The 6,608-nt window shown below is 35.1% G+C and overlaps 1 pseudogene; it reads right to left on the bottom strand.

Moving 5' to 3' along the window:
* Positions 1 to 3,868: 3,868 nt before the first annotated feature.
* On the bottom strand, positions 3,869 to 4,775 carry LOC114715958 (heterodimeric geranylgeranyl pyrophosphate synthase small subunit, chloroplastic-like; annotated as a pseudogene).
* Between the last annotated feature and the right edge of the window lie 1,833 nt (positions 4,776 to 6,608).

Raw genomic sequence — 6,608 nt, 5'->3', positions numbered from 1 at the left:
AATTGATAGAATTCCAAGGTTTTGGCTAATTATGAATATTAGCTAGAATTGAATTATTTAAAATACGAGGATGCTTCAGATAATTAGAGAAAATAGAGAATAATACTTGAGGAATTATCACAGGTTTTAAAAACAACTCTGTCCCCAGAAAGCGAAAAGGTTGGGTTTAATGAAATTTAAAGCCTATTTATACACTATCCAAAAAAAATAAAGTAAACTGTCTAGAGGTTGACTTTTGACTTAAGAAAAATTAGAGAAATTTCCTATGATGAATAAACAATATTGGTACCCAAAGATAGATTCTCAAAGTTATGGACTGGTAGAAAGAATTTAGTCAACTTTACTTCGAAATAAATATGATTGAATATTTTAATAAAAAGCAAATGCAAGAATGTTTCTCCCTTCATGGCAAGCATATATAATGCTATGTGGACTTATTTGACATGAGAAAATAGTGTCAGAACATGTTTCGAAGGTCCCGGATAGGTCAGGACTCGGGAAAATACCTGATATGATGCCTAATGATAAGATAGGTGGAGGAATACCTGGAGGCTACATTCTGCACGAATTTTCTATTAATGTACTCCCTATTTAATGTCAAAATGATGAAGGGACATGGAAGAGATTATATGTATGGTTAGATAGGAGGAGAAGGTGTTATGTGTATGGTTAGATGGAAGTGTAGATAAAAAAGAGAGACACATGGCATACTTGATGTAAGCATGATGATGTAAGGCTAGATGATGTCATGAGACACTTGTCAATCTTGATTTCACTTGGCAAGATCATAAGAAAAGATTAAATGAATGGCCAACAGCAAGCCACACACATACAAGATCAAGGGCTAGGGTTTGAGCAAAATTGGATATTGATTGGGATCAATTCAGTGGCATCTTTGGGTCCCCTTATTTACTATCTAGATCATTTAGAGCATGGTGAACCAAGAGACCATCCTAACATGATAAGGCTCTACAATAGGTAAGTGTCCACACAAGCACATGTGTGTATATTGAAGAACCAATCTACTTTCAACTTTATTTTATTAGTGCATTGATTGGCCATTGGGGTTCCACGTCATTGAGTTATTCTAAAGCCCCTGACACTGTAAAAAGCTATGTGTTGAAGAAATTAAGGTATTTATTTAAATTTACTCAAGTTTTGAAAATAAACCACTTGCATTCATAAATTGATTTAACTATTTGACGATATTGCTATGGTGCCCTTTCCAACCCAATAATAATGGTTGTGGTTATTATATTATAAGATTCATAAAGGATATTATTACTCACGATCAAACTTTTATTCTTGACTTTAACTTTATATTGTTTATTAACTTTAATTATTGTCTAATAGTTAATTTTTAGCGATTTTAATTGGCTATGTAAATTATTAAGCAGTATTATGAAAGTGCACTAACAACCAAGTAAATGAAGTCATTGAAGAGTGGTGTAGATATGTGTTCCTACAATACTTTATATAAGTGGGTTGTTCTATAGCTTCTCTTCTATGTTTTGCCTTTAGTTGAGAACTAAACAAAAATATAATGCTAGTAAGTGTAACCATCACTATTAGATGTATTAATTATATTGTCAAATTAGAATTAGATAGATCTTGTTCGCAACTATTGTTAATATACATAGTAGTGATATAAGTTTGCTAATTAATTAGCTATGCTGTTCTGAGAATTTTATTGTATGTATTTGATCTCTAAATTTTGCTGGCAGTTGAGAAATTTTTATGTAAAGTTTCTGTAAATATGGTTTTGGAAATTATATAGAAAATAATTTTTTTAAACAATTATATATTCTGTAGCGTTTCATTAAAAAAGTGCTGCAAAATATTAATTAATTTTTTTAAACCAAAAATACTTCTAGCTATAGAAATGATAACTTGTTGTAGCACTTTCTTGACCAAGCGCTACAAGAAATGCTTCTTATGTAGTGCTTTCTTAGGAAAGGGCTACAAAAAGTTACCGTATTTTAAAAAAAAATTTGTAGTACTTTTAGAAGCGCTACAGCTTCTTCCCAACATCTTTCGTAGCAAATTTCAATTTAGCGTTTTGAAAATGCTATAAAAAAAAAAATAAGCACTACAGTTAGCTTTTTCTATAGTAGTGGTGGTTATTAAATAAATTAGATAAATTGGTTAGATAAATAAATATAAACTCCTGATTTTCCTAAATTTTAGTTAAATAAATATAGCATGATTTTCCTAAAATATTCTTGTAATTATACATCAATTTTAATCAAAACCAACTTTCCAATTAGCTCTTATTCGAATAGAGAAGTATTAATCATTAATTCTATTTTTGATTCACTTACTTTATATTATAATTTTTTATGGGTTAATATAATTTTTAGTCCCTTAAATTTGGACTTATTTTGATATTGGTCTTTGAAATTTCAAACATGTGATTTTGGTCCCTAGAACTTAATCCGTCAACAAACATTGGTCCCTAAAAGGCTGTTACGTTTTGTTGAAATGGCACAAACGGTGTTAGTTGGCACGACATGGCCTGTCACTTAACAACATGACATGGCATGATGAGATGACTTGGACATATAATTAAAAGGAGAAAAAAAATAGAGGAGCTTCTTCACGTTACAGTCGTCCATCCTAGTGATCGCCGGCATGGGCTTCTTCATGGACGCCTGTGATCTTTTTTGCATTTCCACCATTTCCGAACTCCTAGGTCGCTCGTATTACAGCGATCTCGCTAACAACGAACCCGAGTCACTTCCTCACAATGTCAATAATGCGGTCATCGGAGTCTTAGAAATTAGAATAGAGATCTGAGTAAAAAAATAGACCTAAGAATTTAAGAGAAAATGAAGAGAGAATATCAGACACAAGAGCTAACTAGCATATCTACCCACGAGAAGGAGAAAAACCAGCAGAGGAATGAGATAGCAACAACAGATGGAGTTGATTGGAGAGAGAACGGAGAACATAGAAGGTAACGACGGCTAAAGAGAAATAGAAACAAAGAAAGCGACAAGACAGAGAAGAAAAAACATATAGGTAACTATAACTAGAAGGTGGAAGGAACAAGAGAAAAATAGGAATGGGGTGATGTTGGAAGGCAAGATCTGACTATGTAGATCTGACAAGCCAGCGACAACACAGCGGTAGGTGAAAGAAACAATCTGATGAGGGAGGTGATGAAGAATGCATAGTTGCGTATAGATAGGAGCAATACACAAAATAATTTGCAAAGAGATGGGAGCTCTTTAACGGAACGAGGAATGGAACCTAGAAAGAAGGTAGAGCGCCACTCTTTACTTTATCTCCACGCAATTCACAAATGGGAGAAAAAGGCAGATGAAGAAGGAGAGGATAGGGAGGACAACTTGGAGATGGAGGAGAAGATTTGCACCGGAAAGTTGAGGAAAGATCAGACAGAGCGACAAGCACCCCGACAGCTAATAGCAGAGGGACGAGCTCTTCGATGGAAATGGAGAAGAAAATATAGAGAGCGCATCTTTCTTTCTAATTTGTCATGTGCGTGCGTTCTGAATAAGGCTCCTTTTTTAATTTAATTATATGTCCAAGTCAGCTCATCATGCCAAGTCATGTTGCTAAGTCCAATCACATCATCCAAACCAACACCGTTTATGCCATCTCAGTAAAACTTAACAGCATTTTATTACTAGGAACTAATGTTTACTAATGGATTAAATTTTAGGAATCAAAACCATGAGTATAAAAGTTTAGGGACTAATATCAAAATGAACCCAAATTTAAGGGATCAAAAATTATATTAACCTATTTTTTAATTAGAAATCTAGCAACTAATAATTTAAGATTTTAAGCTGAACTAAACATGTTAATTACTTTTTATTTATAAGAAGACTTTCGCGCTGCCACACCATAAAATTATTCTGATTCATATATTATATTGTGGAAACATCATTCTTCAAACATCAATGAAGCAAGAAATGACATCAATGTTTCTCCCCTCAAAGAATTCCAATTTCTCAAGTGCCAAATTCCTTATCTCCGCCAGTTTTTTCTTTGACCCTTTCTCTGCCTTTTCAACACGCTGCAACAACCCTTGTATCATGCCCACATAAAACCCATATTTCCTCAGTTTCTCTATTTCCTCCTCGGTTCCACCTCCCAACACTGCCCCGCACGCAGCTCCGCATGCGTGCATACCACCTTCGCCCTTCTCTGCCTCTGCCTTTACATTCGCTTCACCTTCGAATTGAGTCCTCATGAATTTACGGTATTGGCCCTCCACCAAGCGCTCCGAACCCACCGCACGTGAGATCTCCACTATCACGCGCAGGATCCGATCTGAATCGTCTCGGGTCGGGACGTTGGATCTGGCCAAGAGTTCAAACGCGAATGCCATCATTCCGTCTCCGATAAGAAGCTCTATATTCGGATCGTACACATGGTGGCCCTTGGGTTTGGGCCTGGGCCGATCTGTTAATGGTAGTTGCTCGTGAGTATAGGCGACTGCATGCATTAGTAGCAGAGGGCAAGGTCCGATCCTGATGGCCGCCGACGAGCCCGCAAGCTGCCAAACAGAGCGCCGGCACGGTAGGTCTTGGGGCTGTGAAGGCCAAATGGTGCATGGGCTCAAAGACCCCGAGAGGTTCCTTCATGGGATTAGCCTGCATGAGATGGGCTTCAATGTCTGCGTGCATAGAAGCCAAGGAAGAAGAAGAGTGGGCGTGCGTGATTTGCGCCGCCGTGGTCAGCTTCAACGGCAAGCGGAACGGCGGAGATCTGATCTGCATGATAAATGAACCGTGGAGGTTCCATAGGGGTGGAAAAGAGCTCCGACCATGGAGGCAGATCCGTGCAGATGCTGAAAGAAAGAAAAAGTGATCGAAGTAATTAAAGATGAAGAAGACAGTGAATAAGGAATGAGAGAGATTTAGGCTCTGTTTGGATAGCACCCCAAACCATGGTTTGGGGACCCAAACCATGGTTTGGGGACCCAAACCATGGTTTGGGAAAAATGCTACCCAAATAGCCTCTTCAAAAACCAAAACCATGGTTTTGACTCCAAAACCATGGTTTTGGAAAAAGCAAAATTTTTTTGCTTTTGGAGAAAAAAGGGAGAGTGTGTGGGCCTATATGATATGTATCTTGTTATTTTTTTTATAAACATATTTTTTTATAAATATATTTAATCTTATATTTTATAAATATATATAGACATTAATTATTTATTAATTATATTATCTTATGTATTATTAATTATGTTGGTAAAAAACATATTATTAACAATTTTATTTCTTCAAATTAAAATATATCATAAAATCTATTTTTTCTGTAATTATCATATTAACTTATGTCTTTTTTTTAGTAATTTGTATATATAAAAAGTGCTTCTGATAACAACTATCCAAACACTCTCACTTCTCAGAATCACTTTTTTACAAAATCTATTCTTCACAGAATCTATTTTTTCCAGAATCTATTCTCCAGAATCACTTTTCCAAACCACGGTTTGGTTTCATCCAAACACACCCTTAAAACCTCATGATAATGATAGAGAAGGGCTTTTTTTCCTAACTTTATTTATGCTTGTCTTTAGCACAACATCGAGATGTGCTGTGTTGGAAGTGCCTTTTATTTAAACCTGTGTCCATTTCCTGCCAATGCATGTGTTACACGAGTCTAGTATTTTAAATAAAAGAATAAGAGTGAAGGAATCCAAAGGAACAATATTTATTAAAAAAATTTAAAAACTTATAACCATTAAAGAGAAGTAAAGAACTAAATATCAAAATATAAAATTAAATATACTGAAGAATAACGTACATTTAGTATCTTAAAATATTTTTTCAGATATAACAGTATCTTAAAATATTTTGCGATGCATTTAACATTGTAAATCTAAAATATTTTTTTAAATGCATCCAATACCGTGAAGTATTTCTTGATGCACCCAATAGCCTAAAGTGAGTTTTTGTTTTAGATGTGTCAAGCACCATAAAATATTTTTTTGTGCATCCAACACCAAGATAAAAAAATAATTCAAGGTGTTAAATGTATCTAAAAAATATTTTAAGATGATGGATACACTATAAAATACTTTAAGTATTAGATGCACCCAAAAAAATATTTCAGGATGTTGAATGTACCTTAACATATACTAAATTACAGCTGCTTAAGCCCTTACACACACATATATCCCCTCCTGGCTATGCCTTACACAAGGACACTGATTGAAATCCCAGCAAACACCGTATAGCTGTGGTGGAGGTCATGAGAGCTTATAAGCAAGGGATGGGTCGTTTGAAGGGGCAGTTGATAAAGGTCAAGATAATCATCGCTGACTTGGAAAATGGAACTGTGAGGTTGCAGGCTTGCAGTCATCGAGGTCGATGATTCAAAACAATTAATGTTTATAAAAACTATTTTTATCTTAGCTAACTTTATAAATTAAAATTATATGAGAAGCGTGATGTAACTTATATGTTTGGATAATTGTTCGCCATCAAACGTAAACCACAAGCACATGAGTTCACTACAAGAAAACATATATTTTGTAGCGGTTAAAATATGACCTTTCTAATGGTTATAACCGCCACAAACAACATTTGCAGTGGTTACACAAACCGCTGGAAAATCAAGTGCTAGAAAGG

The sequence above is a fragment of the Neltuma alba genome, unplaced genomic scaffold (genome assembly GCF_004799145.2).
Source record: "Neltuma alba isolate B1F8T4 unplaced genomic scaffold, ASM479914v2 tig00011631_pilon, whole genome shotgun sequence".
Classification (NCBI taxonomy): domain Eukaryota; kingdom Viridiplantae; phylum Streptophyta; class Magnoliopsida; order Fabales; family Fabaceae; genus Neltuma; species Neltuma alba.
This window is presented reverse-complemented; position numbering and strand designations above follow the sequence as displayed.